Raw genomic sequence first — 15,283 nt, 5'->3', positions numbered from 1 at the left:
TCTTTCCCAGAAGTCATCTTCAAGATCACGTTACCCTCGCCTTTCACATCAGCAGTGGCGGAGTTTCCCATAAAGAGCTTTTCACCATTAGTGACCTCTTTGAAGGTGTTGAACAGATTCTTATTAGAGCAGATGTGGCGGGTGGCGCCAGTATCAACCCACCACTCCTTGGTATTAGAACCAACCAAGTTTGTAACAACCGTCCCACAAATGTTCTATTTAAGTTCTTAGAAACGTACATATGCCACTGGATCGGCCAGACAGTTTAATTTATATGAGTTCTAGACGTACTTTAGATGTTCATTATGAGCTTATATGAACTTCAAATTGATCTAAATATTAATATTGTACGACGAGTTCGTGATTACGCTCAATAATATAATATGTTCGGTTCGTAAATGTTAAAAGTTCATAAAAGAGCTCAGCTCAAATTAATTGCAAAATGGTCCTTGTAGTTGTGAAATTTCATTTTTATGGTAAGGTATAAAAAGAAAGTGTAAAACCCTAAAAGTTTACTATTCATCACCTCCTACCTCTCTTCACTCACTCCCACACCTTAAAACACACACTAAATTCATCTCCAGATTTTGGTTGGTTTGGGTGAAATCATTGATATCATTAGCTTCCTTGTAATCATCAAAACGTGTTTCTGCAATCGATTTTGAGGTAACAACAACAAATCTTATGTTTTGATGAAACTAAAAATAAACCTTTTAGACTTGTGTTCTTGATGATTTGGTCGATGATTGATGTCAAAAACGTGTTAAAGATTAATGGGTTTATGTTTAAATGTGTCTAGTAACTGTTTTGTGATCAAATTTGGGTCGTAACATGCCTTAATCTTCAAAACTCGTGATTTTGTTAAGTTCAGTCTTATGTCCGTATGCCTGCAACATCAAACGAAATTATCTTGTTCAAAACGAAATTAGCTTTACGAATTTAACAAAAAACTTCGTTCAGTTCAGTCAAACGAACTTAAGGTCTACATTTGTTCAGTTCAGTCAAACGAACTTAAGGTCTACATTCGTTCAGTTCAGTCAAACGAACTTAAGGTCTACATTCGTTCAGTTCAGTCAAACGAACTTAAGGTCTACATTCGTTCAGTTCAGTCAAACGAATTTAAGGTCTAAATTCATTCAGTTCAGTCAAACGAACTTAAGGCTCACTTTCGTTCGGTTCATGTACGTAAAGTTCAGTTAAAACTATTTTGAGTCAAAACGTTCAAAGGACCAAATCATCCGTTCACCAAGGTCATTTGTGATTTGAATAATCACTTAGACTAATATATGTACTTCTATATGGTTATTACGTGCATAGGAGTCCGGCAAGGCGTAATTGGATCTCGATAGATATACTTATCTATCTTTATACTCGTTCACTGTACTAGTTCTCTATATTGTACCAGATCACTGTGAGTTCACTTATTCCCCCTTCGTACGTTTTTAAAGTTCTTTATCGGGGACTGAAAAGCATGAAAACTATTTTGTACTTATATATATATACAGACTTATATATATATTTTCTTAACTGTACTATGTACTATCTTGAGACAGACAGACTACTTATGTACAGACTATTTTCAGACAGACTATGTACTGACAGACTATTTATGTTATGATACTTATTTTCTAAATGTGTGTTCTAGATCTTGAATGGGCAGGATCTTGAATACATTCTTGTATGTACTTATTGTCTATGTATGAGACCTAAGACTTACTGCTATCAATTCATCTCCCACCTGTTCTGGGTATGGACCGTAGGTGTTATGGACAGCGCTGTTAGGGTAGGCCCATCCTCATTCTCCTCAGGACAGGAGAATGCATATTACCTAGACTTATTGATCACCTGTTCTGATCACATGCTCTGGTCACCTGTTCTGACCTAGTTCGTACTTATATACTTTCTGATTACATGAGTTCCCTGAATTTTCATAGCTCGTTATGGCCAAGCGGATTAGCAGTAATAATAGACATACATATTAAGTACATTACGGACTCTAATCTACTGTTATTACAGCAAGGTACTTTTGACAGGCATACAGACTTTTGACTAGACTTTTATACATATCAGACTTATGTATATTTATAAAGTACTTTATATGAATCTCACCAACTACTTTTGTAGTTGACTTTTGAACTTACATGCTTTTCAGGCTAGGTACTAGGTCTTTAGCATAAGAGTCTTCCGTTCTAAGCTCATCCTTTTGGTGACGGTTCGTGCATACAAGTCCTGGAGCTACGAAGGCCTTATTGCTATTCCAGTTCAAGTACTGTCCCATGAGACAATTGTTCTGTCCCATGAATTTGACTATTCTGATTCAGTTAAATTCTGTAATAACATTTGTACTTCTGATCTAGACTAATTATGATTTGTAATGACTTTGTTCTCTTGATCTTTGATTAATCTTAATGGCTGTGTTGAACTTGTACTGAGTGCATTTGTACTTGTCTGTGCATCCCGTATATTCCGCTTTAGCGGGGTGTTACAAAGTTAACCTCAGAGATCATCATAGTGAGATCGGAGACCATTGCTACCAGATTATCCACATTAACCATGTTAGCTTGGCGAGTATTCTCTCTTTTGGGCTGCTTGCATTCATTTGCCCTATGACCAGGCTTGTCACAATTGTAGCAAGTGCCTTGGAATTTCTTTTTCACAATTCCACCTTTGGCTCCAAGATTTGGACCTTTCCCTTTGCCTTTCCTCTCAACCCGTCCCTTGCCTTTGTTACCACGTGAAGATTGACCACTTTCAACAACATTAGCTTTTGCTGAGTTTGGGACATAGCTTTGCTTTTGAGCAATTTTGTTGTCTTCTTCAATACGAAGACGAACAACGAGATCTTCAATGGTCATCTCCTTTCTCTTATGCTTGAGATAATTTTTGAAATCAATCCAACTTGGTGGCAGTTTCTCTATCATGCAAGCAACTTGGAATGTCTCGCTCAGTGTCATTCCTTTAGCATGAATTTCATGGAGCATAATCTGCAAATCTTGAATTTGACTCATGACAGTTTTTGAATCAACCATCTTGAAATCCAAGAATTTAGCCACCACAAATTTCTTGGTGCCAGCATCCTCTGTTTTATACTTTCGCTCTAACGACTCCCATAATTCTTTGGCAGTCTTGATTTTGCAATAAACATTATAGAGCGAGTCAACCAAGCCATTCAAGACATAGTTGCGGCACAAAAATTCAGAATGATTCCAAGCTTGAATCACGCTTACAGTTTGAGCATCCATCTCCCCTTCAGAGACTTGGGGAGCAGTTTCAGTCAGGAACCTCGCAAGGTTCAACGTTGTCAAGTAAATAAACATCTTTTGTTGCCAACGTTTGAAGTTTCCACCATCAAATTTTGGAGGTTTTTCAGCCTGAGTTGCCACCGCAGTAGGCAATGGTGGAACCATCATGGAGGTAACAAAACAACAGATGTCATAATTGCAGACACATCAGGAGCTGCAGAGACTCCAGAAGTGGGAACACCAGAAGTGGGAGCACCCAGAGTGGGAATAGCAGAAAACATGGGTTGAGATTCCATTCTGAAATACAACCGGAACAAGTTAATAACACGAATTGTTATTATACCAATCTGTTTAAGTTTGTTAGAAATAATAGTATAATAACAATATGTAATTCCTTAAATATATATATATATATATTACAAAACGATTAAATAATGATAAAGGAATTAAACGAGAATAGAATGGAAGAACCAAATAAAAGAAGGAAACTGAAAAGGTTCCTGCAAGACAAAAGAAACGTAAAAGAAGAATCGGGCTTGTGTTTGACACAATTCCCTTAAACAGATTCGTCGTCTGTTCCCAGGGTACACCGGTTAAAGCAGCGTACTGCCGGACGTTGATCACTTGCCTGAAATAAGAACGGAACACAGGGATGGATGTTGCTACGAGAACGAATGAGCAATGTGTATGTGCTACGAAATTGTGTATTGTTATGTACATCTTTCAAAACCTGATAGGTCCTTATATACACACAAATCTGTAACTGATATCATAAAGAAGCTAATTAAAACTGACATTAAAGCAGCTATAATGGTGAGTTAATTTATCAGTTACAAGACTGATAATTATGATATCAGTTTCAGAGTTCGAAGCATGCCATAAGCTTATTATAGATCTTTCTTAAACGGGTCAAAACCCGGGTCGGTTATATCTCGGATCGCAGCAAAAAGGAGCCACGCGCGTACACGCATTGGTCAGAGAATTTTGACCAAAAAACCCGTCTTCTGCACCCCCCCCCCTGCGCGCGGGCCGGAGCCAGAGTAAAACACAACACAAGATCTTGATATAGCTTAGACACCTCCACTTATAAACTAGTAAAAGTTTATATCCCACACCAATGTGGGACAAAGCTTTTCCAACTCCAACTTATGCACCAAACACATAACTTTGAGACTCGATATCTCATTCACCTTTAACCCAATTTGGACGCATCTTAGTTTGTTACGTAGCCTTGGCCAGAGACTACAAAACCCACTAAATAGTTCGCGATATATGTCACACGACTATATATTTATTGATGTCCAAAGTCGTGGAAAAATGCACTTTTTCCCAACAAGATCTTCATACATTTAAGTCATTAAAACTTATAATTTTGAAGATATAAGGTTTTAAGTGTTATACTTTACAAGTTGTATTAGTACAATAATCATATGCTCATCACTGTCATTATTAGCTGAGACATATTGACGAAATTGTTTATCGTATCCATCTCACTAGGCACATGTTAAAATAATTTCTCTATTATATAAAATTTTGAAACCAGTTGTACTCATAATGTGGTATTATTATGAAAGATAGTTAAAATTAAAATATAAACATACTTTTGATCATGACGGGGACCCATAACACGCATAGGTTTATTTTCAATCACATGTCCTATAAATTAGATAACAATTAGAATTGTTTTCATACTCCTTGATAACAATTATGTTTCTTGATTTGAGTGACAATTGTAACTTTAAATATTAATACGCAAACCTCAAATACATAAAAATAGAAAACTATGTACCTTTTTGATTTGAGAGATATAATGAATCTTGAAGCAGCCTTTCTACCTTTGGTAGGGGTAAGACTGTCTACATATCAACCTCCCTCATACACCGTTGAAAACAGTATTAGGACCCAAAACCCGTGGAAGACGACATTGGGAGTTACTTCTATAATGAATCTTGAATGAAGTCCATATTGACTTCGATTTAGTATTCAAGTAACCCTTTGTTTTAAATCGTGTTTTGTCTTGTGATTGTCTCATGTTTTGTGATTTCTATTGTGTTTAGGATAATGTTATTATGTTTGAGATATATATCTAGAGTTCAAATTGTGTTTATATTAAATATTAAACTAAATATTAATATTTATAATTTATAAAAATCTTATCTAATATTTGTTAATAAGTCATTAGGTTTTAAAATAATTTTTTGTAGACAATATTTAATATATTGAAAAAAAAATTTAACGATTGTAAATTTTAAAAATCTTTCTCAAGTTGATGGTTTAAAACAAATATAAATGAAGTATTCAGGGCTAAAAAGTGTAAATTATTGATGAAAAACAAAAAAGTGTAAATTAATGAGACTTTTTCCACTGAATAATATAAATAACAATATAATAATATATTTGGATAATGATTATTAGGATTTTTAATTTATAGTTAATCTAAATGATGACATAAGCGAAAGTTAATTTGATGAAATTGAGCGATTTGATTGGTTAATAAGTCATTAGTTCTACTGTCTTATAGTATATACTCTGGTTTTAGACCCGTGTCCAACCCTGGACATGGGATTTACGATATTATGTATATTAGATCTTCATACAATTAATTTATAAAAATTTTATAATTATGAAGATATACTTTGCAAGTTGTAATACAATACTCAAAGGTTCGTCACTGTCATTATTAGTCATTATTAACTGAGACATATTGATGAAATTGTTTGGCGTAGTCATTCCATAAGGCACATGCTACAATAATTTCCCAATTATAGAATTTGTTGAAACGAGTTGTACTCATAATGTGATATTATTATGAGATAACTTAGAATTAAAATATAAACATACTTGTGATCTTGTACTTGACATTCAAGTATATATGTATTTGATCGTGATGCGGACCTATAACATGAATAGGTTTATTTGTTAATCATCTGTCCTATGATAATTTGATAACAATTAGGATTTTTTTATATTCTTTGATAACAATTAAGACTCTTAATGAGTGACAATTGAAACTTTAAAAAATTAAATATAAATACCTTTTGTAACTTTTAAAAAAATATTAAGTTGATGGCTAAAAATAAATATAAATTAAGTATTCAGGGTAAAAAGTATAAATTATTGATGGAAAACAAAAAAGTGTAAATTAATGAGACTTTTTAAATAAATTAATATAAATACTAATATAATAATATATTTGGATAATGATTATTAGAACTTTTAATTTATAGTTAATCTAAATGATGACATAAGCGAAAATCAATTTAATAAAATTGCGTGATTTGATTGGTTAATAAGTCATTATTTCATCTGTCTTATAGTATATATATTAAGATTAAGATTAAGATTACGTATACGCCTAAAAATCTTTTTACCAATTTAGTCAAGTGATCCTTACTAACTAATGTTTTTGGTAAGATTCAAAATCAACCAGTTAAATTATGCCAAGTATATAATGACTTCTCTTCCCAAACTAATCTTATGTTTAACAAGATGGACTAATTAAATATGGATACAGATTTGGATAATCAACTAATACAATTGTGAATATGATGTACTTCACGTAACCTATATCCGATTCGTTGTAGACGTACATGATAAATGTTGGGAAGTATTGTGAAAAGAAAATAAAACGTGACCGTGTGTCCAAAAATATATTAAAAAATACTTTATGATCGATCAATAACCTATTAATCCTTTGCATACACATTGAAACAAAATGATTTGACTACTAATTCTCTTGGGAAGCACTATTTACACCATTTTTTTTCATTATAAACACCAATTTTTTATATTATACACACTAAAATAACTAAAGTTAACATAATAATATATTAATCATGATGTTTTTTTCATTTTAGACTACTTTTTACATTTGCTTTTTGTTATAAATAATATAATAATAATGACATAGTAATCATGATGTCTTGTTACTTTTTTTTTAAATATACTATTGTATTTGATTTTTTTTTAATTACAATATCATACATTTTACTTTTAATCCATCACACTCACCTTATATAATTATACATAATAGTAGAAGATATAAATAATAATAGATAAGAAAATAGTTTATATCATTTTTTAATCAATATTGATACAAGTTCTCACACCTACTGAATTACGTCTAGGAAATTTAATTTGGTTGTACACATTTTATCTATGCAAATTAAAAAGGATTTTCCCATGCCTGATTAAATGCGTGACTAGACCATTGTGGATGCATAGGAGGTATCGGAAAATCTCCTTGTAACATCAGTCTCACAAAATGATTACCAAAAATTTATTAGGCGGGAAAATAATCTAGTTTAATTATTAAAAAACTATCAAAAATTTATAGTAATATCTTATAAACAAAATACAAAGTCCTAAATTCAAACTATGGACTCCATTCAAGATTCATGTGATCTCTTAATAAAAAAGGTACAATCACTATGAGCACAAACATATTTATATACTTTGAACTATGTTAATTGAATGATAATTATCATTTTCCAATTGAGATTGTTTTTCATATTGTATTTAATAAATATAAATCATAATAAAGATTCTTATAATTTATAAATAAAGATCATTATAATATTATTAATATTTGACATATATCATATATTCATAAATGATTATCGTATTATCTGCATTAGTCGTAATTTGACAATTTTATATCTCTAAATATTATTAAAAATGAACTTTATTTAACTTTTTTAGATTTAATTTTATTTTAATAAATTTAAAATATTATTATTTCCTTATTAGTTGATACATATTGATGAAATTGTTTGTCGTAGTCATTCTACAAGGAATATGCTATAATAATTTATCTATTATAGAATTTGTTTAAACTATTTTACTCATAATATGATATTATTATGAACGATTATTAACAATTAAAATATAAGCATACTTGTGATCTTGTACTTAATATCAAATATATGTAATTAATCATGATGCAGGGTCATAAGACGAATAGATTGATTTTCAATTAACTATTCTACGATAATTAGATAACAATTATGATTGTTTTCATATTATTTAATAACAATTATGACTCTTGATTTGAAAGTCAATTTTAACTTCAAACATTAATACCAAAACTAATATATAATAAAAAAAAGAAAATTATGTACTTTTTTGATTGAGAGATAAAAAGCTTCTTAAATAGAGTTCATATTGGATAATGATTATTAGAATTTATATTTAAATTAAATGATGATATAAGCGAGAATCAATTTGATGAAATTGAGCGATTTGATTGGTTAATAAGTCATTAAGTTTTGAAATAATTTTTGGAAAATAATATTTCATATTTTTAATTAATTTAATTATTATAAATTTTGTAAAATTCTATCAAATTGATGGTGTAAAAATAAATATAAATTAAGTATTTAGGGGTAAAAAGTGTAAATTATTGATGAAAAACAAAAAAATGTAAATTAATGAGATTTTTTTTTACAAATTATTAATATAAATACTAATATAATAATATATTTGGGATAATGATTATTAGAATTTTTAAATTATAATTTATTTAAATGATGATATAAACGAGAGTAAATTTGATGAAATTGAGCGATTTGATTGGTTAATAAGCTATTAGTTCAACTGTCTTATAGTATATATAAAGATTTATACCGAAAGGACAAATAAAATAAATTCAATTTTATGAGTATGAAATAATCACAATTCACATAACGGACTAAATAATCTAATATATGATTTAATATAAAGTAAAATTAAAATGCCTTGAAATGGCAAAAAGTAACATAAGACCGTCCGGAGTAGCCCGTTAGTTTTCGAAATTACCAAAAGGAACGCTCCCTGAATGCCTGACATCGGTCCCGGGGGCGTTCCACACGTTAGAAAGTGAAGCCTTCGGATTTTGAACGGGCTCTTTTATTTGTTTTTTTCCCTCCTTCTCACCTTCCCAATGCCACCATTAAGGGTTTTTTTTTAATTTTTTTTATTTTTAAACTCTAACATAAACAATATATATACATACACATACCACTATCAAACCACTTCTCATTTTATCTCCAAAAACTTCTTATTTCTTTCATTCTTCTTCTAATATTTATACACTCATACAACAAAATCAATATATCCGTTACTGTTCAATATATCCGTTAATATTCAAATTATGTATTTTTTTTATATTTAAATTTATTTTTCCAAAAAAATCAAAAAAAAAATTAAAAAAAAAAATGTCCTCAGAAAGAATGCTTCTACTTTAAGGGAATGCCCCAAAAACAAATGAATGCTTCCAATCATTGTAAAGTGCCATGTGTCATGCTCTGAGTGGTGGAAGGGCATTCCCAAAAGCAAGGGAATACCTCCACTCCTAATAGTCTAAAATATCTCTGTTCAAAAGTTTTGCCATAATCATTTATTTGATGCTTTCAAAAATATTAGTTTTGGACCATGAAAATATAAATAAATAAATGTTAACTTAGGACCAATTACATGCTTAAGTCAGGAACGGGAAATGAGATGCGCACTTAATGACAGTGGGCCACATTAATAAAAAGATATTTTTAATTTTTATTTTGATAGCTATAATAGAACTCATTTTCTTGCAATATTTCACATGTGCTAGTCTGACAGACATAAGGACTACTGCAATTGTCCTTTACTTTAGTACGTCCAATACTTTCTTGTGGGTTGGTGTCGTTTTGTCATTTGGAATCCAATTAGTTGGTTCTTATTTATTTTATTTTTTTCTTAAATTTTATAGATTCAACCTTTTTTGCTTCATGTTACTTTGTTGTTTTTAACGAGATTTGTCCCCGAGCGTTGCCCAGAAAGACATTACTTAACATATACACATGTGACAAAAGTTATATAAAATGAAACTTTCGTGAGAAAAGTTATGTGGTAAAAAGTAAAAAAAATGAAACTTTTGTGGCTGAAGTTGAAAATTTTAAGTTATGTGGTAAAAAGTTAATAATATATGAAACTTTGTTGAAGAAAGTTAAAAATTTAAAAATTATGTAGTGAAAGTAAGGAAAATTAAACTTTCGTGTCGAAAGTTAGAAAAAGAAAAGCATAAAAAGCAACGAAAAGAAAACTTTCATGCCAAAAGTTATAAAATTGAAATTTATGTGGCGAAAACTCAAAGTTATATGGGTAAAAAGTAAAGAAAATAAAACTTTAGTGGCTGAATTTGAAAAACTTAAAGTTATGTGGTACAAAGTTAAGAAGATGAAACTTCGTTGACAAAAGTTCGAAATCCAAAAGTTATGTGGTAAAAAGTATAGAAACTGAAATTTTCATGTCGAAAGTTAGAAAAGAAAAAGTATAAGAAGTAACGAAACAAAACTTTCGTGCGAAAAGTTAAAAGCATTAAAAGTTATGTGGTGAAAACTCAAAGTTATGTGCAAAAACTAAATAAAATGAAGTTTTCGTAACAAAAGTTAATAATTCAAAAATTATGTGGTAAAGATTGTTGACAAAAGTTATAAAAAAAGAAGGATTATGTGATGAAAAGTAAGATAATGAAACTTTCGTGACAAAAGTTAAAAAAATAAAAGTATAAAAAAGTAAATAAAACAACAGTTTCGTGCGCAAAGTAAAAGAAACGAAAGTGATTTGGGAAAAAGTAAAGGGCGAAAACTTTAGTAAATTTATGTGATAAAAAGTAAAGAGATTGAAACTTTCGTGACAAAAGTTAGAAAAACGAAAGTTTAAAAACTAAACAAAACAAAACTTTCGTGCCAAAAATAAAAGAAATTAAGTTATGTAACAAAAAATAAAAAAGTTAAAAATTTCATGACAGAAATGTGAAACAATCCAAGTTTTCTGTAGCTAAGGAAACTTGGATTCTTATATATATAATACTCCTAAATAAAAGGGGGGCAAATATAAGAAAAATAAAAGTTTGGGGAAAAAAAATCAAAAGTATCACGAAAATGTGTGGTAAAAAGTAAATAGAGAAAAATTTACTGTAGATATCTCAACTTAAATTGCTATATATAATAATGTCTTATTTTAACATAGTTTCATATCTATATCTATATTCCCTTATAAAGAAAAAGCCCCTTTTTTATTTTAAGTAATTCGATCTACTTTTTAAATTACCAAAATTTCCCTTTACTTTCTATGTTTAGCCCTTAATAAATTAATTTACACTCTAAACCTTTATTTTAATAATTAACACTTTAAGTCATTATATTATTAAAATTTTCACTATCACAATTATACAACCGACATCACTTGACACCGCCACCACCACGAATAGTACCATCACTGACACTACTAGACCTTCTTCTCCACCACTGCCGTCGCATTGCGGGTACCATGCTCGTAGACAATCATGTAATTGCCTTGACGAGGATTTAATTAGAACAAGGTTTTAATCACATTTAAATTTCATTACTCCATATCTGCAAATAGTATGATGTTCGTCACTTAAGTTGAGATACATTTCTATAATAAAACGTTCGACTAATTTTCGAATTCCGAATTGCCCTCTGAGATTATCAACCAACAGTAAACTTGTGGATAAAGATTGATCATTCAAGTTACTAATCTCAGTTAGTGGTAGCCAAACAAGTAATCGGGATTTTAGACAGAATGATAAGAAACATCATGGTGAATTCGAGTACAAACTTTAAAGAAATATAAGAAGTCCCTAAACTTCTGACTCTAAACATAAGTCCTGATAAACACTGTTTTACTTGTAGTTTTAATGGAACTTGTAATGCATATATGGAGGTGTATTTCAAAGTGTGTATGTGAAATAGAAAATCAAAGCACAAATAGATTTTTACAGCCGTGATACCCTCTTGGAAAATCAAGAAAAACATGAGTAGATTAAGTAGCATATAGTTAAGAGTCGTAATTCTCTATTTGTTCGTCTTTGTCATTCACTTGGAAAAATCTTACACACATACAAAGGGTTTATTTTGAGAAGAGGGAAAATAATCAAATCAAATTATATTAATATATAAAGTTGTTTGGCCCTACAAAAACTTGGCATAATTTAATTACTTGGTTTTGTTTTTTACCAAAAGGATTTGATAGTAAGGAATGACTAAATAGGTAAAATTATTATGAGGTGTCTAAAATAAGACATATAACATTAAATATCACTATATACGTAATTTTTCCTATATTTAAATATAAATAAAACAAAATTCTCGTAACATCATTATTTTTAAAATGTTAACTTATCATTATTACACTCCGTTATATTAATTTTTCTTATTAATTTTTTTGATTTATGACATTATCTTAGTTAAAATTTAACCATTTTCTAATTGATTTATAATTTATTTCTATTTTACCCTAAGTCTTGTATAAATTAAATGTAATTATTTATTTTTTTCTTGAAACGATTATATGTCAATTTTAAAAAATACTATCACTCTTTTTTTCCCGTCTTATTATTATTATCAATCAGCCTATATTAAATAAAAAATAATTATTTGACATAATCATTTTATAAAAATATCTTATTTGTCATCTTCAAATCCTTTTTAAAATTTAGTTTTTTTTATTATAATTTTAGATGTTATAGGCACTTTCCTTATTTATATATATTCATTTTTATTTTTGTTATTTATAATGTCCTTTTTTCTACTTTTTTTTAATATTTTTTTTAAACCTTTAATAAATGGGCTTTTTAGTTTTCATAATCTAAATAGTTTATCATAATAGATTTTTACATTATTCGCATATTATGCGGCTTAAGAAGCTAATTATATTTATTCGAAATATAAGGTATACTATTTCGAGGTTATGAGTATAGTTGAATTATCTCATAATTTTTAAACATCAATGTAATTTAATATTACAAAACTTTTATTAATAAGCCAGGTTAAACTTGGGTAATTAGCTAGTTTATATAATAAGGGAAATTTGGTGAAATGGTATAAAGAGAATCTAAGTAATCTAAACTACGCATTTATTTCGTCCAAATGTTTTTCAAAAAGAAAATTGATAAATCCAAACTACCTCATGTTTTATTCATTTATTTAAATATCTTTATTAAATATATCTATCTATACTATATTAATAAATAAACTATCATCCTTCTTTTCAACTCTCTGTCTTTAAAATACCTAAAATACCCTTAATTGTAAACACATTTCTAACTCACACACTAAATTTATCCAATATATCCTTAAAATATTTTACACCCATATTTATCCAAACTATCTATCTCCTTTAATAATTAATTTAAATATTTTTACCTAATATCTCTATAATATCTTTATGAGTAATTTACATTTTTTATCCCTGAACTTGGCACGTTTTGCACTATTCGTACTTAAAGTGAAAAAATAACACTTTTCGTTCTTGAACTTGACACTTTTTTCACTTTTTGTCCCCGCAATAACGACTGTTAGTTTTTCTCCGTTAAAGTTGGAATGTTCGTCAATTGTTTTGTTCACTTTTCGTTCTTTCCATTTTTTTCCACTTTATTTTCATTTTGATAATTTCATAACTGTACAATAGTGTATAAACCGTATTTAAAAGAAGAGCAAGGGATATATTACAATTTTTTTATATTTATACTTACTAAAATATATTTATCACAAGTTAGATAACACAATATACTTAACAAAAATATTATAGTATAATTATGGGTTGGTTTGATAATTTGTAAAGTTCAATAATAAAAAATGTAAAATAATTTACATACATATGTTTAATTAAATATTATCATAAAAAATATAATACTACTTTTAATAATACTAAAACAATGAATATTTATTATTTATTAATGCTATTTTGAAAGGAGAAAAAAGTTTAATTAAGTATAGCCTAAAAGATACATGCATCGTTTAAATATAGTGTCATGCGTCACCTAAAGAAAACCTCAATCGTATTATAATATATTGGTAGAAATGACATATTATGTTTTTGATTTTATTTATTAATCGTGTTAATTGTACTTTTATTTAATGTTTTGTTCAATGTGTTCATAGAGTTTCGTGCTTTCTTTGTAGATACTGGCTCTACTCATTCAATAGTTTCTTTTAAGATTCGTTTCCTACTCCTTTATGATTTCTACATCGCTGGACAGTTATGAAATTATCAAAATGAAAATAAAGTGAAAAAAAATGGAAAGGACGAAAAGTGAACAAAAAAAACTAACGTACGTTGCAACTTTAAGGGAGAAAAACTAACAGGCGTTATCGCGGGGACGAAAAGTGAAAAAATTACAAAGTTCAGGGATGAAAAGTGCTATTTTTTCACTTTAAGGACGAAAAGTGCAAAACAAGCCAAGTTCAAGGACGAAAAATGTAAATTTTTCTATTTTTATTTACAAAAGATACATTTTGTAACCATAAAATAAATACACTAGCATTTACATCAATTACTTTTATATTAATAACCACATCATTACTACCACCGACACTATGACCACCCGTTGCCGCCACAGCTGTCGCATTCTGCGGGTACCTATCTCGTATATATAATACATTTAATATAATTATTTAAAGCATACGACCTTCAACTATGAAAATAAGTAAATTACCTATTTTACATCATTTACTTTTTAATTAATAACCACCACCGCCACCGCAGTGTAACACCCCAATAAGACGAAATACATGGGGCGCACAGAGACGACATTGAATTAAGTAGAAACGAACTTTATGAACAAAAGGATTTCGGTATATCCAAGCACCAAACATGCAAAAGACATCAAACAAGTAATATTACAATGCAATTAGTACAAATGTCAAACAAAAGACAAATGTTCATCCCTCGTAGGAAAGGAAGCATGTGTGTAACATCCGCCGTTTGGACCGGTCAACGTAATGGGACTAGTAATTTTGAAACAAGTCAAACTGAGATGGAGTAAACTTTGTAATGAAAAGGTAGGCATATGAATAGTCGTTAGAAACGTAATTTCGAAATAGATAATAATATGTCAACGAAGTATTTGAACTAGTCTCGGGTAACAGTTTTAACTAAACGAATCATTTCCCAGGAGAAACCGGAACTAACCGTGAGAGTGTTTTGGTGGAACAAAACTCTCGCACCCTTCCTTACCACGTCATTTCTTCTCTTCTCTTTCTCTCTTTTCTCTTCCCTCT

The sequence above is a fragment of the Erigeron canadensis genome, chromosome 5 (genome assembly GCF_010389155.1).
Source record: "Erigeron canadensis isolate Cc75 chromosome 5, C_canadensis_v1, whole genome shotgun sequence".
NCBI classification, from domain to species: domain Eukaryota; kingdom Viridiplantae; phylum Streptophyta; class Magnoliopsida; order Asterales; family Asteraceae; genus Erigeron; species Erigeron canadensis.
Note: the sequence above shows the minus strand (reverse complement) of the source record.